The sequence below is a fragment of the Temnothorax americanus genome, unplaced genomic scaffold (genome assembly GCF_048541705.1).
Source record: "Temnothorax americanus isolate GAGA-0224 unplaced genomic scaffold, ASM4854170v1 Scaffold45, whole genome shotgun sequence".
In the NCBI taxonomy this organism is placed as follows: domain Eukaryota; kingdom Metazoa; phylum Arthropoda; class Insecta; order Hymenoptera; family Formicidae; genus Temnothorax; species Temnothorax americanus.
The window spans coordinates 1,179,714-1,198,654 of NW_027509602.1; the positions used below are offsets into that span (position 1 = coordinate 1,179,714).

Genomic DNA, 18,941 nt, shown 5'->3' on the forward strand with positions numbered 1-18,941 from the left:
CTGTCAGATGTAATATTAAATGTGTAGGAAGGACTGATGGATCATAGTCTCTGTTCATTAACGTGGACAGATATTTTAGTTAGCGGATATGGAATGTCGAAACGTCGTCGCAATGGCGATACGCTCGATTTTGTCGCTAACTATAACGGATACCCCTCGACGGCGCGGCACCTTAACGTTACGAAAAATCGCATCGATTCATCTCTGATTTAACGGATTGACAGGCGAGGGATATAAATAGCCGACCCAAATCTCGCACCGTCGACATCGTTCGGCGCGTCCATTTAGACGGACGGACGAAAGAACGAAGGTTTGATTGAATTAGACAAAGGGATCGTTATACTGTCGAAAGTAATTGCCACGTGAACGAAGGTCGTGATGGGTCAAAGATTATAATTAAAGTCGAATCTTTGCGCGGAACAAATGAGGTAGGGAAAAGGAGGAGAGCGAGGTAGTGGTCTCTTCGTGGACCACCGTTGCTATAGTTACGATGAAAGCGGACAATATCGATCGAAGAACTGCGCTAGACGAACGTACTCGAGCCGTTAAATTAAAAGGAGAAGAATAGCGTTTAAGAGAAGAAATGATAACCAAAGACAGCGGAAGCGGGAGCAAAGAGAAAGAGATAATTAGTTAATTCACTGAAGTATAATTAAGTGGGGATCGTTTGGCCTCTCTATACCGATTTCTTGTTCCCCGTTTCTCGTCGGTCATCTCGCTAGACAAGCGGAGGTGATTGCCGCGCTCGCAGTTTTGAAATTAATAGGGATTTCGTAAATGTGTGTGTGTCGCTCCATCGTGCCGGGCGAGATATATCTCTAGAAATTTTTTAAATCTTGATAGAAATTTGCCGACCGAACGAACGATCGAAGAGAGTTTCGCTCGTTGCGAGAATGGCCCCGGGCAAGATGGCGGTGCGAATGATAAATCGCGAAATACAGGAAGATCTCGAGGACTTCATACATTTTCGCGGTGCGGAACTCCTGGGGTTAACTCGACTCGTCTGTGATGAACGGCGCAGCTCGGCGGATATCTCGCACTGAAATCGCGTTAAACTCTCGAATATGGGTGTGTTTGTGTCCGTGATTTCTCTGCAGTCGGCCACTCGGGAAAACCGAATCTAATTTCGGCCTTTCGATGCCCACTCTTCTCAGTATGTTCAGTCAGTTCGATTCACGATTCGTGTTGATTTGAAATTGTTGGGAATTGTTATTATAGAATTTTTCCCGATCGAGTTACCGCATAATTAAGTGCGATATAAATAATGAGAATGAATTTTAAATGAGAGCTGTAATGAGCTTTATTTTACCGCGGAGAAGAAACACAAAAGACGCTAATAAGTTTAAAGTATATTTACTTCGCGGACGGATTTAATAATATTAGGTATACGTAAATAACACAAGTAAAATTAACAACCGCAATTGAGGTAGATAACTCTTGCCGCAACAGTGACTTTACGATCGCGTCCGATTTCTTGATACTCTTGGCCTGACTTAGGACTAGTTCGGAGAGACCCAAAACTTTAACTAAAATCGAAACTCTGACTAACTTCTGCCGACCACCGCGGAAACTTGAACCCGGAGATATCTTTACCACGTAGTGTAACATATTTCAAAATGTATGAAATGCATTTTTTCTCTTTTTTTTTACGTAAATCGAAATCTATATTGTCTGATATTACGTTCGTAAAAATCATAATGGCAATTATATTTTTGATTAACAGATTGGTTCGGTAGCATTTATTGTTTTTTTTCCTTTATTTTCTAGGTACAAAGAGTATAATTGTATATTTTAAATTTTTGAATATGCACACATACATATATGATCCAATCATTATACTACTAAATTAAATGTTAATTGTAACGTGCCTGAAATATAAAGCATACATTTTTCTCTGAATTATTAAATTCCTCTTGAAAGTGATAGATCTTTTTTCCCGGCTATAGTACAGGATTATTGCTAGAAATTTAATATCGCGAAACATTTTATTTTGGCATTCGAATACGTAAACGGATCAGGCAACTGTTTCCTCCGTGCTTTATAACATTTTTATGATCTTGGCCCGTAAAAATCTCTCACGGTGTCGCTGCTCCTCATGTTTGAGAACTTTGCAACGCCGCTGTCGCATCGATTTGTATAAAATCGTATGTCGACGCATCTCTCAATAGCATTTCGTCCTCCAAAGCGTGACGTGCTTTACGCGATATTTTATGCCCCGAGGGAGGTGCCGAAGTGAAAGATGTGTAGAAGAAAAGTCTCTCAACGTCGCGTGCGAGAGTACGCGCAATTCTTCGTCGCAGCGCCGCTGCGGAATTATTCCATCGGTTATAGGGCAACGGCAAACAGTAAGAGTGCGGCCCTTTGATCGCGCAATTAATACCAGCTTCGCTGGCCTTGATTGTGCCGGCCCGGCCGATAATTATAGTTAATCAACACGAGCGCACACTCGCGTTTCGAGTGGGTCTGAAAAGAGAGGATCTCGAGAGTAGCTCTCCTCTACGCCGGCCGATCCGGATTACGTCGTTAGTAATAAGGCTTGACCCATTTCTTGGCACGCGCACATGGCTGATTTATTCGTCACATTGCCGACTGTGACTCACGCATCTCTGTTTCCTTTTACTTCGAAACAAATGTTCTCTTTCTCGATGATTTTCGCTCGTCCTCGTGTATGCATCGTCGATCGAGTTTCCGCAGATTTCGATTACTCGCTGTTGATTCCGCAGTCTTATCATGATTTCGAGCGCCAACTCATAATATAATAACAGAAACGATTAAAGGTTTACATACGGAGAATGGATAGCTTATAATTACACGAGGTACGGCACGCGAAGTGCGATTAATATTTAAGGAAAAAGGACTTTATCTCGCTGATTAAATACAGATTCAAAAATGTAGAGGAGTTCTTTGCTTGTGAGAAACCTTTGTTACGGGATGAAATTTTTAATTTAGCTTTTTACTCTCGGATTATTTAAAATTTTACTGGTAAAAGCGAAACATTGGGAAAAAAAACTTGGAAATGGTTCTCTGAGATATTTCCGTATATTCTTTTATTTATTCTTTATTCTTTGAAGTACATTTACTGCATAAACTTGGTATTACAAGTTACCGTTACGTCTCAGAGAATGTTCCGGTTTAAGAGAGTTATCTCTTTTACGAAGGTCCGTTTATTTGCGCGATACTACTATTTTTCTTTCGGGTCGAACGTTATAATGAGAAAATTGCAGTGCAGGCATACTAGACTTTTATGGGGCGTGGGAAACAGACTTCTTACTATTCGACATGGGACATAATCGCGTTGCACTTGTCGATAATTATATTTTAGCGGTATTATATTGCAGTGCGACATTATTCCAAGAAAATTGTTCGATTGAGATATATTTAGAGATGAAGCGAGATCCAACTTTGCCGGGATAAAAATCTTAATAAAGCACAATCTTTCTCGCGAATCCTCAGACGCCCGCAAGCCAGCGAGACAATTTTAAAGTTATGTCGTTTTCGCTTGTTATCCGTACGTGACTTCGCTCGTTTAAGAATCACCGCGTTTTTCACTTTAAGTGACGCCAGACTTTAATCGTGGTGGCCGCAATATTGTTCCTTCGGTGTTTTTCTGTATACGCGGTTTCTTCATTCTGCATTGGGTAAAGCCATCTAGACCCGTGTAAAGTTTTCAACATTAAAGGAAATTAACTTTCTATTTGATTGTTCATTGTTTGCACATTTTTACACAGTTCAAAACTGTATTACAAAAGAATTTGGGGGGAAGGCAATTTTACATTAACTCCCTAACTACGAGAAAATTGGATCGTAATAGTTTTAATCGATCAATTTTCATTTTCACATACAATTCCGCTTAATAATGAAGTTATAAACAAATAAAGTTTTTTTATACTTGTCTATAACTTTATTAATAAGAATGTGCAAAGGAAAAATTGAAACGTATGTGAATGTGAGAACGAAAATTTATTGATTAGGACTATTTCAATTCAATCTCCTAGGTGGGAGGCTAATGTGAAATAGGTTCTCCAAAAATTCTTTTGTTAATACCGTTCAACTGGTATATGTTAAATATAGATTTACTGGCAGTGAATATCGGAACGCAGCCTAGAAATGTACAAACAAAAATTCGAAATGCGCATACATGTGCAAACGATGAGCAATCGAATGAGCTGTAAAAAGTTGATTTTTTGTTTAAATATTGAAGACTAACTTTACACACGAGTCCATACAGGCATGCATCAGTGGGCGAATTTACAACCGTGTACATGCATGCGAGTATCGCGCTCGTAGTATATCGCATTTTATATTATAAGAGTTCTCAAGGGAGCCCGCCCTGAGTTGCAACGAAGTGGGTTTCGGTATCAGTTTTACTGCACGTGATTTGCAAGCTCTAGTCGCGCACAAAGGGATGCGCGCTTTCGGTTATGCCGTGCCTCCGTTTCCTGTGAAACGCCGCCAGAGTCTCACATGTATCGCGCGCGTGTGTACGCGTCCATATATTTCTGTGTACATATCAATTATGTATATATATTCGTCTAGCCACTGCTGACATGTCGTAGACAGCCGCATGTGCACGCGCCTATGACATGGTCAAAGTGTCAGGTCCCCAAGCAGACGAGGTTCCTTTGATCAAGTGTGCCCGCATGATCGATAGCATGCATAAACATGTATTTAGGCTTGAACTTTTAAACGCTCTTGTCTGATATACTCTCATTCACTAGATAATATGGAAGTAAGAAACTCTTAATTATTTATGCTACTATAAATTATTTAAAGTGCCAACGTGAATATCAAAATGCCTCTAAAAATTGCTTATAGACGATTGTAAGCATCGATTCGCATGTTTCTTGCGAATATCTACGAATTATCTTCTCTTATTCGCATCGATAAAATAATAAGAAGTAATCAATGAGAAATCAATAAAAAATAAATCGTAATGTTTGCAAGGAGCGCGTCACTTATAATCGCTTATGTACAACAAAACATTTTAAAAGCATTTTAATATTTGCGTTAGCATTCTCAACGAATTGCTATACAATTGCGTAGCAGCGCATACCGTATGTGTCACGAACGGCGCCGCCGCGAGGTGTGCTGTAACTTTTACTCTCGAAGCAATAAGTCATCGTCAGTCTTTCTATCGTCTATATTATTGAGTCACGATCGGTGATGTTCGAGAAATGCAGCCCCGCGCAACGAAACGTGCGCAGACGTTAACCCAAAGTCTCACCTCGCGATTGAGCGATGATCGAGCGAACCGTCCGTCCGGAGAAAACGAAAGTTCGTCGATCGCTGCGATCGATAACGGGCATATGTCCGGTTATGGTATCGGGCTATTGTATCGCAGAATAAGAGGCAGATTGAGCTGCCAGTCGGCGTATCGCGCTTTCCTTATCAATCCTCGGAAGCAAGGCCTACTATCCTTTCTCACGTGACACGGTGTGTGCGGCAATCAGCCTTTGCCTGCGTAGACCTCGTTTCTACCTTCGTGTTACACACCTTCCTCCTTCCTTTTCTCCTTCCTCCCCTTCTTTTATTATTTATCCCCTTTTCCTCCCTTTTTGTTTCTCGTTCTTCTTGTGTTTTTTTTCTTATTTTGTCTAGCGCGTGAGTTGAAAATTTTTAACTTGCTGAACGCCAACGCGTGCAGCATCGATCGAACTTCGTCTGACTGCTTCAGGGCCTTCAGGCATTGGCTACACGTTCAAGCCTCGCGATTTGTTTAAATCAGAAACTTTCAATATCTGTCGTGCCAATTCAGAAACGGACTCGAGTGAAATTGCTGTTAAGTAACTGAGCGTACTCCGGGAAAATTACTCCTATCAAATTCGACGGGACAGTATCTTTATCGTAAACTAGTTGACTGTTATTAATTTAATGTTTTCAAATGGATGTGTGGTAAAATATAAATAATATCGTTTTTTACTTTAATTTTCTTGTATAATACGAACGAGATATCATATCTTATATTTCTTATACAATCACTTTATAACAATCTAGATTTTCTTCCATTTCGATGATATATTTATCGATTATGAATTTTTGAGAATTTAACGTTTGAGGAACATTACGACAGGAAATATATTATTTCAATTATATCGGATACATGAAACTAGGTTTCATCATTTATCTTTTTATATATATATCGACGATGACTTTTTTAAATATATGATAACCAAAAAAGATATGTGAGCTGGAACACAGATGTCGAGAAATAATATCAAGGTACGCGCTGAAGATGAGTCGAGATAAATCAATCTAAAATAGTTCTAGAGAACACTGGGGTGAAAATTTCTTTTATGGCGATAATATGGTATTTCACGAGCCCTTCGCACATTTTCAGGGAGTATTGCATTTAGATTTTAGTCGACATTGTTCGACGAGATCATACCCTCGGGTGATTTCTCATATAATTATTCTATGCAATTATTCTTTACTTAAATTATTTGAATTGCTCAAATTTTCCGTGCGATACGCATTTTATTTCACAATTGGTTGAAACTGACCCGAATCAGAACAATTCAAAAATGTTCAGTGCAGAGATATGAGAAACGTAAAAAATTGACGTCGTAAGGCGAAAATTGGAGTTGTTTCAACTCGTTTTGCTGTTAACAGATTTTAATGAAATTTTCGGAGTACAGCACAGTATTTCACATTCGTTCATTTGCAGAATGTAATTTTCCGATCGGTTTTGTTCTGCGCGTTAGTCAGTGAATCGTCGTGGTGGTTATAATTCTTGCCTCTGTTTCGTTCGCGTTCGCGCCGTGCCATGCCACCGTGACGGTGTACGTGGACAGGTAAGTAATTCAGCGATCGACGGGATTCCCGCACCCTTCTTACACCACGGGCGCGGGATGAAATGCAAATCGCTACTCGACTACGGATCGGTGAATCCCCTCAAGATCCTCCGCGACACGGCGTGCCTTGGCGCGAAAACACTCTTGCGGTCTCGGGGGAGTTCGAGCCAGACGCTCTCAATCTTCATCGCGGCACTTAGGAGAGTCCGCGTAAATTAATTCTCGAGGTTACCGGACGAATACAAAAGGCGGCGAGTGTGCTAAGTCACGCTTTCGCCGGGACGCTTTTTCCTGCGTGGTGTGCACTGCAGTCCCACTGGGCCGGAGACACGATGCCGGTCGCGTGATAGCAGTATTTTTTAATGCAAAGCCCGCGAAAAAGTTGAGCGCACGAAGGAAACGGATAATGCCGAGACTGCCGAGAGGTGCTTAAATTCATAATTTCGCTTTTTATCAGATAATAGGTTACTTGAGTATATATTCTTAAACGGGAAGATTATGTGAAAAACTTTTGAAATTTTAGCGAAGAATTGCTTAATCGACCAGAAATTTCATGTTAGTACAAATTGAATCCTGCTCTTTTTATGATATTAAAGAAAATAGAAAATTACTTATTTGAATATAACTGAGATACACACTGTGCCTCTCTTTAGTATCACGGCAATTTCTCCTCTTTTAATATAAAATTGACACGCATCTTCAACAAGATATACGATGCACGAATAGATTATCTTTTTAACTTTTCATCTTTATTTCAAGCAAGTGTATATATATCTAGCATGATGGAACTGCAATGCATCAAAGTAAGAACCGAACCTTACCTTAGTTAACTTCATAACTTCTTTTGTTTCCGTAAAACAACATCGACCTGAATAAAACCCTCACCGGCTTTCCCTTTATACCATCGTCATCTTTTTATATCCGCGCACCTATCTCACGACCCAGCCAAGCACAATAATACCGAAGTCCGCTATCGCGTGATTCTAACGACACTATTTTCCCTCGTAGCTCAGTCTTATCGCATTGTGGATCTCGTCGAAACTTCGCGAGTGTCTCTTTTCGCGATTTGTCTTTGCGAGAGCACGATGTGGATAGCAGAACAAAACCGTTATCCCACATACACATTTAGCGCTATTCATTTAAAATAATAATCTGCACATTTCTGCGTGAGAAGTATGAAAAATAATTTATTTAAATATAAATTTAACATATATCTCTACAATAGTGCTCTTGTATTTTAAAATATATAATATAAAGATTATAATTTCACGTTTTATAAAATAGAGATAATATTTTTACAAACACATACAAATTTCACAATTACTAAATGTAGAATTTATGTAATTAATTACGTGAGCTCATTCTTGCTCATTTAATAAATTGCGCCCCGTCGAGATATGTTTAGCTGGCTATAAGATATAGCCGCGCCGCATAATATTTCGGAAATTCCGCAAGATCACGGCGAACCACGAGAACGAAAATTATAACTACTCGAGGAGAAGAAACATCCACCTAACGCGCGTTACGATCCGGCAAGGAACATTATGCGCCCCAGGTGGAAGTATTTTTTTTTTGTATTGCGCCAGATCTGATATTATATATTCGTACCTATCTCTTCTATGTAAACCCGAATACATATGTATGTGTGCCGCGGCACATGCATATATGTGTGCCCACGTCGGACCACCGGGTGGGTGTTATTAATTCACCTCGTACATCACACAGTCTCTCGGCTGTGGGGGTGGATGCGGTCTCTGAGGCCGCATTACCCGTAGCTCGAGTATCGGGGGTTGGGTGCGATCGTCGTAGAGAGTCTTAACCCGCCCATTCCGGGGTAGCAGACGCGTTTGGTACAAACGTCATTGAGTGAATGTGTCGCGGGGCGCGGGGCGCGTGGTGAGCGGGGATCGGGCGGGGAACGGACAGATTCGCGGAGAGATTGACGAGAACCGTCGGTGCTTGTGGGATAAACGGAGAAACTGAGAAATACGAAAGGAGCCCCTTTCGACTGGATATTAAACCCAGGTCTGTTTATTAGCGCATTTACGGTGTAGACGCCAAGGCGTCGAGTCGTAAAGCACAAAGAAACACGTCGCGTTATTGCGTTTGCGGCGGCGACGGCGGCGACGTCGCGCGGTGCGTCTAAAACAAACGACGAGAAATTTATGCATTCACTTAGCGGACGTCGGGCGGCGAAGCCGCGAATTTCCACGGATCTCAAATGCGGGGTGGGTTCGGTCGGAGCGTAGAGGATGGTGCCTGGTTGGTGAGACCGCGCTGTCGCCAAGATTCCGACCGCACGCGGAATACGCAACGGCCAGCGTGCGAGAGCGATTGCGCGTGAGAGAAAAGTAATTTTCCGTCGTCGTTCGTGGAAGACAATTCTCATTGTGGTAATGCTGAAGGTACTCCGGCTCGAGAGGGTACTTGGGAATTTGCGAATAATTTCACTTTCCTGATATAGTGGAAACACAATTTCATTCCCCCGGATAATGTTTCACCGGGAAGTTCTTCACTTTTCGACGCGCATACATTTCGATGCTCTATTTTGCATATTTTTATACGTTAAAACAGACAAACATCTTATAAAGGATAAAGAATTTTACTTTATATATCCCAAGGGGCCTTAAAGGGCGTTTTGAAGGGACGTACCCAACCCTAACCTCTAATTCATTCACTACCTTACTGTTTCCTGCTTTGGACCAACGGTTTAACGTCTCTTCCGAAAGACGAAGCCCAGTTTTCTCCGTATCTTGCACGGAGGGGCGCGGTTTTTCGGAAAAAAACTTTTCCTTACATGGCTCTAATAGACTCGAACCTGGTTCCTCAGATTACGAGTCTGGCGCTCTACCACTAGACCACACCGCCGCCTTGACAAACATCTTATAATTATGTCACAAGAGCATCGAAAGATATTAACATATATCATTATCGAATAATATACCAAAGTTTTAGTATTGTTATGCAGATTATACAACAATTTTTGTGCAATGTACTTTATACGCGTCGTAAAGCGCGAGATTTATCTCGCAAATCGTAAAATATCTATTTGTGGGCAATCGCACAACGTTTGATACGACCGTTAACCCATTTCACGCTATCGTGCCGTAATCACGCAATTGAACGTCACAGTCGTTTATGTCACGGTCATGTCTGTTTTCGTTGACACCGTATCATTGCTATCAATTAGATCAGCGCTTTCACATCGTACCGACATTTCTCGTTCGACCGTTACTTCGGACACGGTGGCGACAGGGGAATCCTGTTAGAGAACATCATTACGCCGTCAGGGTTCCGCTCCGGACTCCCCGCGTCCGGTGCGTCTTCTCGCTCGTGTTTACCGCTCGCGCCCGTACGGGCGGTGTGTTATTTAACTAGCTGGAAATTAGGAGGGTGGAAAAGAAGTCCCCCGGTAGCCGCGGTGAAAGGTCGGAGCACCGTAAAAGGAGGAAGGCGAAAGATCCGCTGCCGGCTATTCGAACGACCGCTCGAGAACGACTGCCATCGTTATGGCTACACGTACATACGTGGTGCGTACACGTATTACACACCCGTAACACACGCATGCACACGTATACGGGTACGGCATACGAGTGTGCATCCACGAGCCACGAGGGAGATAGCAGGCTTTGGCCTTGCACCTACCGCGCGTGTAACTAATTGCGTTTGGATTCCGGCCATGATCGCCCGCGGTTTCCGGGGTCCGACTGCGCGAATACTAGGCTCCGCTTCCGCGAATCGGAACATCGGTTAATTACCTGGCCCTTCCGACGTAACGGAATTTACCTCCTTTCGCGAGCGTTGCCCAAGAAAAGCAGTTAGATCGTTCTGTTAGAATTTGCGGATTGCTCTTCGTTTAGCGAACGATTAGACGTATCGCCCACAACAGGAACGATTCATATTTTAATTATACTATTGTGTATAATTTAAATCTACAAAAAATGCACATATATGTATATTTTTACATTTCTATGTGAATATTTATATATGATCTTTGAATATCGTGAAATATTTTGATATTTTTTTTTATCAATTTTGCAATACTGGGAATTTTTTTAAATAAAACAATGCTTTAATAAACTGTACACTGAATAATGAAACGTTGAACAATATACGTTACGCCAATAGTTGGCGTAATTTATTTATAATTAATAACGGTCAATGGTAATATATATTGGATATGCATCTGATTCTAATTTTTTCGAGCACATATTATCTGATAGCAACGATTATTTTGCACGTTTCTTAAATATGTTATACATAGTAATGTGCATTATTTTTTAAGACATAATATATGGTCAACTCGGGTAAGATGGCCAACCCATGTTCTTTCAGTCTAGCTCGCTATGAAACATCGAATGAACATGGGTTGGCCATCTTTCCTGTATAGCCATCTTACCCGAGTTTACCCTATGCAATTCGTGTATGTACACATACGATTGCGTCTCCGCTATCCTTTATATTCGCTACGTTGCTCCACAAAAGTGTCTCGTACACGATGTTTATAAATTTAGGCAATGATATAGCATGTATGTTAGCCGAACGTTTCTCGTCGTTACTCGACGGATATGATACATGTGCCGGCAAGTCAGAGAAAGAGATCTCAGGGATACGTTTAAGCATTGCGTCGGCTTTAAGACTCCCCTGCTGAGAGAGAGAGAGAGAGAGAGAGAGGGAGGGAGCGACGACAGTCATCCCCCTTATGAGCGTAAACTTCGCCAGTGCGCCGACTTTCCGTCACCGCCCATCTGACGCTCAAGACGCGAGTTTGTTCTTGAAAGGCTCCTTGACAACCACCCTCGCTGACATTTATGGTACAACCTGGTGACAAATGAAACGTCACTGATAAGGGACGCCTGGCAAATTAATGTGTCGCTGCTAGTGGAGTAATAACGGGAGCGCACTACTCAACGCTGATGACGAAATGGATGTCCGATCTTTTCCCTCTTGTGCCTCAGTATCGAATGTATCGACTTATTGACGGATACTCTTGAATTATAGCGCATGATCGTGCCTGGCATCCCGAGTAACCAGTGTACGTTTCGCGTCTATTTCACAATTTTATCTTGACGTAAAAGGGATCGGATAATGATGTACTTACGTGTTTGAGTAAATAAGATAGAATCAGCAATTAAAAAAAAAAACATTATTTTTAAAAATTTAAGTATTGAATGGATTCTTTTTTGCTGTCTAATGATAAAGCGCACTAAATTTACATTAATCAGTAGTCGATAAGCTATTGAATTTCTTACATAAGAAAATTACGTATTACTCTAAAGCATGCGTTCAAAATACAACAATTTTAATTTAATTGAAAAATTACTCTTCGCAATTTGCCGTGATTTTATTTTTTATTTTGCCGTACCGTCGAAGCTTCATCAGAGACATGTTAATTCCGGCATGCGCATATTGGTTTATTCCCGATAGAATATTTATTCGTTCGGTTACCTAGCCGCACGTCATAATCCGGAAATGCCGATAATTACAAAAACATCGCGTTTGCAGATCGCGTAGCGTATCGAAATAGAATTCGTTTGTAGCATGATTACTCGTTGTATTGTGCTCTGATAGAAGCAAATTGATTTGCTCGATTTGTACCTTTCTGGATCTGCTCGCGAGCATTTCATTTATCCTGTCATGAGTTATGCACCATTACTTGTGAAATGGATACGCCGAAGTGCGGCGCACCGATTACTACGATCGCTCTGTGTGCGGCTTTCCCTCCCCTCCCCCCTCCACCCCTGCGGCATTCAGAAATCGACCTTATCGCACACCGCTGTGGTTCATTCGCTTTTTATCCGTTCGAATCTTTCGCGAGCGTGGAAAAACCGCGCGGTCGGAAAAAAATCGAGCTGACGCTCGCGATTGAAAATGGTGATAAATAACGATCACGTTTCATTAGGATAAATCGATGGGTAATAGAATCAGTTGATTATAACTGACAGTGCGGTGATTGGATAAGTTATCGTCCGGTAAAGCGTTGCATTATGCAACACGCGTGTGGCATCGATGGTCGATGCGAGCGATGCGGTACAAACGGCGCGAGTGATCGAACACGACAACGTCGAGGACATGGTTCAAGATTCCTTTATTTTAAAATGATTGCGTTTCGTATCCAATTATTTCTTTGTCCGTTTTACTGCATCGTCCCCCTTTTAACATTTCTTTGAAAATTATTTTCACGTTTGTACTTTATGTCGTACTCCAACACAATGTGATACAAATTGTCGACATATTTTCTGTGAATAGTAAACGGAAATGTTTATGAGATATAAAATACGTATATGGCGTAAATAAGATTGTGTAAAATTAGAAATATTAATCTCTCTCTGCCGATTTTGCTTCACGGATTATTATTCATATTATTGCGGCGTCATACTGAACCTTAAAAAAAACATTTGCTGATATTATATAGATAAATATTTAGCATTTTAGTATCGTATTAGATTTGTTTTTACATATATAAATACAATATAGATTATCTCAATAAACTGTTACAAATGGACATATCTAAAATGTTACGAAACCTCGTTTTATTCTTTTTGAAATTTATGGCCCAATGCAAAACATTCACATGACGGAGGATGGGCGGAAAATGGAATTTAAATGGAAAGTGAATGCAAATGGTATAGCTACCTTCATTCATCTTATTCATCGGAACAAAAAAATTTATCTGAAACAATTTTTTTTGTTTGATATATCTATAATAAATGTATAAATTATGGCGAATTCAACTTTATTGCTGAGTTATGACGATATCAAATTAAAATAAATTTCCACGATTTTACTTTTAAAATTATTTCATATCTCACGCTTTACTACATGAATTTAATAGACGTTGATAATATGTTGATATTATAAATTATAAATATACATATATATTTTGCGTCAATATATATTTTTATAAATATTTTTATAAAACAGTAAATATTACATTAAAAACGAGACATCCTTTGAACACAGAATGAATATTAGAAATAATTATAAATTTTTAGGCAAGAGTGTGCTTTTATAAAAATACATTACAAATGAATACCAAGCATTTATTTTGTATGAATAAACTTTTTTAGTAATATTTCAAGATGCTTAAATATAAAATACATTGCTGCAAACTGCGAGACTTGTACAGAAGCATAAATTTTACCTTTCTTTCTAGGATTTTTGCCTTTTTATTTCAAGCTATAATAAAGCAGTAGGACGGTAAATATTCGTATTTATGCGCGCAAATATTTCTAGACCGCGTGTGCATCCGATGAAAATGCAAAAACTATATTCAAATGCCAGAGTATAATGCGTTCGTTATACGTTTAATCTAAAGACGAGTATCAGCGAATGTCTGGTAAGAGACCGTAAAAGTTCGCATAAAGCGCGCATTTAATAGCGAGAAAGCTTATTCCGCCGCGAAATGCTTGAAGCGTAAAAATATTTGTCGTCGACAGGGTTATGACCGCCGTGAGATTATGCAGATTCTTTATGGCGGTGCAATCTGCACATATTTTACTATTCCGCTAACGTCACGTTGCGTTATAATGCAAAAATCACTTTAACCGACGCGAAACGCAACGAAATGTCGTGACTACGTGGAATCTCGGTATCTTTCTCTCTCTCGCATTTTCTCTCTTTTCCTTCTTCAAGTTATCTCTCTCTATGTATATATCTATCTTTCTATATTTTTTTTGTTTTAAGTAAACTAGCCTTATTTGCAAACGTCTCTTTGAAGAGCATCCAGGCATCATTGGAATGGCACAGTCGAACTGTCGGTGAAGGCCAAAATAAATAGCTTTGATTTAACGAGATGTTCCGCCGCGCTTCCTACTCGCCCGTCTGCTCGGCCGGGTCCTGAAATATGGGTTACCCCGTTTGGAATTTTTTCATATTATAAAATTATATTCCTCCAGATTTATACGGAAATCGTGGCAGGAATCCCGACAAGGCGAATCTGGGCGCTCCGAAGCGGCAGACGACGCGCCGCGGCGCGCCGGAAAAATTATGAGGGCGATATTAAATTTCAACTGCGATTTTAATTATGGAATAAGAACAAAAGAAACATTTTTTACCCATGGGACCCCGGCTTCCGCGTACGTGTGTCGGTGTACACGTCAGACGTATATATGTATGCATACGTTTATATTGAATTGTTATTCCCGCTTATTATTTTTACATGGGCGGACGGGAAATAGCACGCGTTTTGTTTTTTGTCACAATTGTGTCTAAATGTGAAAAATGCATCGTTCAAAATTCAGTTAACATTTCTTTTCATCGGCTCGTGTTCTGTATTCTATGGTTAAAGCGTAAAATTCCACGTTAGAGCGTTATACTCCCGTTCATATTGAAATCGTCGTCGCAATTTTAAATCCGGAACCGGTGCTCAGAGGATAAATTTTGTCTCTGATCGGAAGATTGTTTGGCCATTTTCACTAACCGCGCAGTATTTTTAAAAGGCGTTAAATTTAAACTTCTTAGCTTCCATTTGAATTGTATATAACGTCACGTTACTGACTTGATATTGCGCGTAGTTGGCAATTATAAATTTCATTAAAATATCGTTATATGTTAAAACATTAAATAACTTGAGACTATTTATGATGTTATTACCTATTGCTTCGTTATTGCTCCAAAATGTTGGCACATTGTCAGAATTGCAATTTGCAAGTAATGCGCATAGCGATATTTTTTTCCAGCGCGAAAACACGCGACTGAAACATAACGGCGAGTTTATAAAGTTTATATATGATTGTAATAAACTAATTCTAAATCAGCGCTTTCAGGTAAAAAACCTGCAATCGGAGTAAATTTTTTTTCAAAATTCTTCAGTGCGATTGGGCCCGAGGCGAAAGTTCATGCGATCAAATAAAACCATGGAACTTTCCGCTGCGTACTAACTTTTCGCGGAAAGTACCCCGGCCTCCGCCGCTCGCCCTCGTCATCCATACGAACGATTTGACAGCACCACAGTTCGGTGAAATAGCGATGAGGTAGGAAAGTGGACGAAGACGAAAGAGTGGAACGAGCAGCCGGAAAACTCGTTAGGCTTTCCAACTTCGCTATTCCCTTTAGTTTCTTTTGGCATTTCTCCGGTACCGCCATATCTCTCCGCCATAACCGCAACCCGCAACGCGGTGCAGTTACGTTTTCTTGAACATCCACTCATTCTAGCCATAATGTTGTGGGCAGAGGGAAAGAGACAGAGAAAGATCATCTTGCCCCTTTTTCAAGTTGCAACGGTGCAAATTGGTGGAAGTAGGAGTGGGAACGTACGAGGCAAAGCGCAAAAGCACCTTCTTTCTCTGTCCTCGCTACAGATTCCAGTTTGTTCGTCTGTATGTGCTTTTTGCGCGCTCATTGATTTTACTAACCGCGCTTCGCGTGTATGCTTTGACGCGGCTCTCGGGACCATTGAGGATCTTCAGCATGGTAAACTGCTTTCTTCGTGGAATTTAACCTTGCTTGTTGCGATGAAATTTCCCTTTTTCAACGTTGGTTTTAATGTGTAACGATACTTAATGTATCTTTTTTACACGAAACGTGTTTTTGCGCTTGAAATAATTATCTACTCTATACTTCAACTGTGCGCCGATTTTATCACTGAATACACGTTATATAGGGTTTTATTTTTTTGTTTAGCAATTTTAATAATTATTTTAATTGTCCATTAGACCTGTAGGTTGTGCTTGCGAGATTGACGAAAGATGAAAATTGATTCTGCGTTGTTTCTGAGTAAGGACATTACGAAAACCCGTTCGAACGTGCGGAAGAGCCATTGTCCGCCAGGAATGACAAATTGTACTTTAAAGCGCTCACTGAAAGCTGTTCTGACGCACAACCGGAATATACCGGATCCGAAAGCTCTGCTATGGATGACAAATCGTCGTAGCAGGTGTTTGCAGGAGATACGATCTTATTCGGGACTTATTCGCATGTCTTGTGCCGCTGAAGATGGCTTAGAGTTTACGACGTCTGACAATAAATTTTGACATCTGCTATGACAGAGTAATAGCGGATTTAATCGCCTCGTCTGAGCTTTCGTAACATATTGCGAATATTAACGGAATAATAATTTGTGTAAAAAAAAAACGGACATTTTATATGATAATCGTGTTTGATCTACTTAATGGCGCTATTCGTGCCGACGTTGAAGGACCCACTAGCAGAATCTTAGTGGGGTTTACGGTTATCTATAGTCTTATTACTTCCGTGACATCGATACTCTATAGAATATTGAAGTAAGATCGATTGGCAGGCGGATGGAAACTATTAGTTCATAACAACGAGTATACGACACTTTGCTACATACAGCGGATGCCGAATCGATAATTTAAACTTGTTTGTCCTGCAGCAGTTTGCCAGTGGTTGGAATGTTTGGAAATTTTGATTGTTCAACCCTGCCTCAGTTAATCCTAGTTTGCTTGCTGTTCAAATATTCCGAGTTTCCTGATATCGGCTTTAAATCTCATTTCTCATATCGTTCCTGACTACGTTTAACTCTCTTCGAGTTTGACTCTCTTATATACGCATATTTATATAGCAGATTACGCAAGATTAAAATTTTAATCATTATTCGCAAAACAATGTTGCATGTTAATGTCAAATTGATGTTTATTTTAGAACAACGATATGAACATAAGTATTTTAAATGAGCTTTTCTTATTGCAATTTTTTTAACAGATTCTTTTCAAGGATAATTTAAAGTAAAGTTTAATTGTAAAATTATTTAGTACCAAAGAAAATGAAGCACTCGGTAAATTAAGTTTTATGTTTAAACATGTTATCGATCAAAGGTTTTTCACCATTAGCGAGCAAACTTTCGCGTTTAGGAAAAGTGTCAGAGGACGCGCTTCTTAGTTCGCGATTCAGCGACGACGACTCTTCTGAAGCGAATCGTAAACTGTTATCGGCAACTCCGTTGAAAAGTTTATCAATGGCGTGAAATCGCCCGCGGGTCAAATTGACGTTCTGAAAAGACGTAGAATGAAAACGTAAATCTTTCGTCCCGCGAGTCCATATTTCCGAAACGAGCCGTCCTATTCTGGAGCTGCCATCGGAGATAGGAACGAGCAGGAAGTGATTTTCAAGAATATATGGCACGAACAGTAACGATAAGGGATTGAGCATAATAGGGGTCCGCTTCTCGCGGACATAGTTAACCGTCGTCATGAAAAATACTAATGGACGATGGAGAGGTCACTCGGCTCGCGGAGGTGAATTTAACGGGATGAGCAGTGTACGGTGAGAGTGCACAAAAGAGATAAGTCCGAAAAACGGTCGGGCTTTGAGCGCGTATAGCATATGTGAATGGCGCGGACAAAATTCTTGCTCGTTGTAATAAAAGAGCACGGCACTTAAAGAGTTCCTGGACCGGCCTGGACGTGAGGAAGAAACGTCGTTCGCACGGCTGCCATTTGACTTGTATATATCCGCTTACCTATGCAAGGGTTTTACGATCTCGTTGCTCTCGGCTGTCTTGGCGAGCGCTGTACGGTGCCGTTTCCCATCTCGTCTCGCGTCATACAGCTGCGTCGGGATTAACCGATTTTCTCTTTGGAGGCCCGCAGGCCCATGGCCTGGAAAAGAGAGTCGTTCGTCTTGGACGACTACGTTACTCGCGCGCTCGACGTATGCCCGTTACTTTTGTGGCGCACGGTCGTCAGATGCTAGTCCGCAAAAAGTGCGATTTCTGAGGCAGGCGGTAACCATCTCGAGTGTAGCGCGCGCTTCTCAATTCGTTAGATATTTATGCGCGTTTTAGCGCGCGAGCGCGAACTCGCGTCTGATTTACTGCAGTCTCGCGAAAAGCGTCAGTCGTCGAGCGAACCCGTTGAAAGCAGGACGCGCCAGTAGATTTGCATTTACGCGAAGAAATTTATACGATCAGCGAGTTCGAAAATTAATGCGTATAGTCATTTTAAGACTTAATTTTCGCACTTACCGTCGCGTCTTTTCTCTAAGCCGATATTTTCTCCTGCAGTAATCGTAACTCGCAAAACAGTAGGCGTCAATTAAAAGCATGTTAAGCTGTATTAATTTATGAACTCACAATTATAAATATAATTATCTTGAAATGAATGTAATATTGAATGTCAATTATAGAGTAGAATATTTTGATATATAGCAATCTATTATTTTCATTAATGATTAAATAGCTAATAAATT

The 18,941-nt window shown here is 40.6% G+C and overlaps 1 protein-coding gene across 7 annotated transcripts in view; it reads left to right on the plus strand.

Annotated features, from left to right (window-relative positions):
• Positions 1-18,941, plus strand: part of Atg16 (Autophagy-related 16) — a 221,586-nt gene that overhangs the window by 20,319 nt on the left and 182,326 nt on the right. The window lies entirely within an intron of this gene.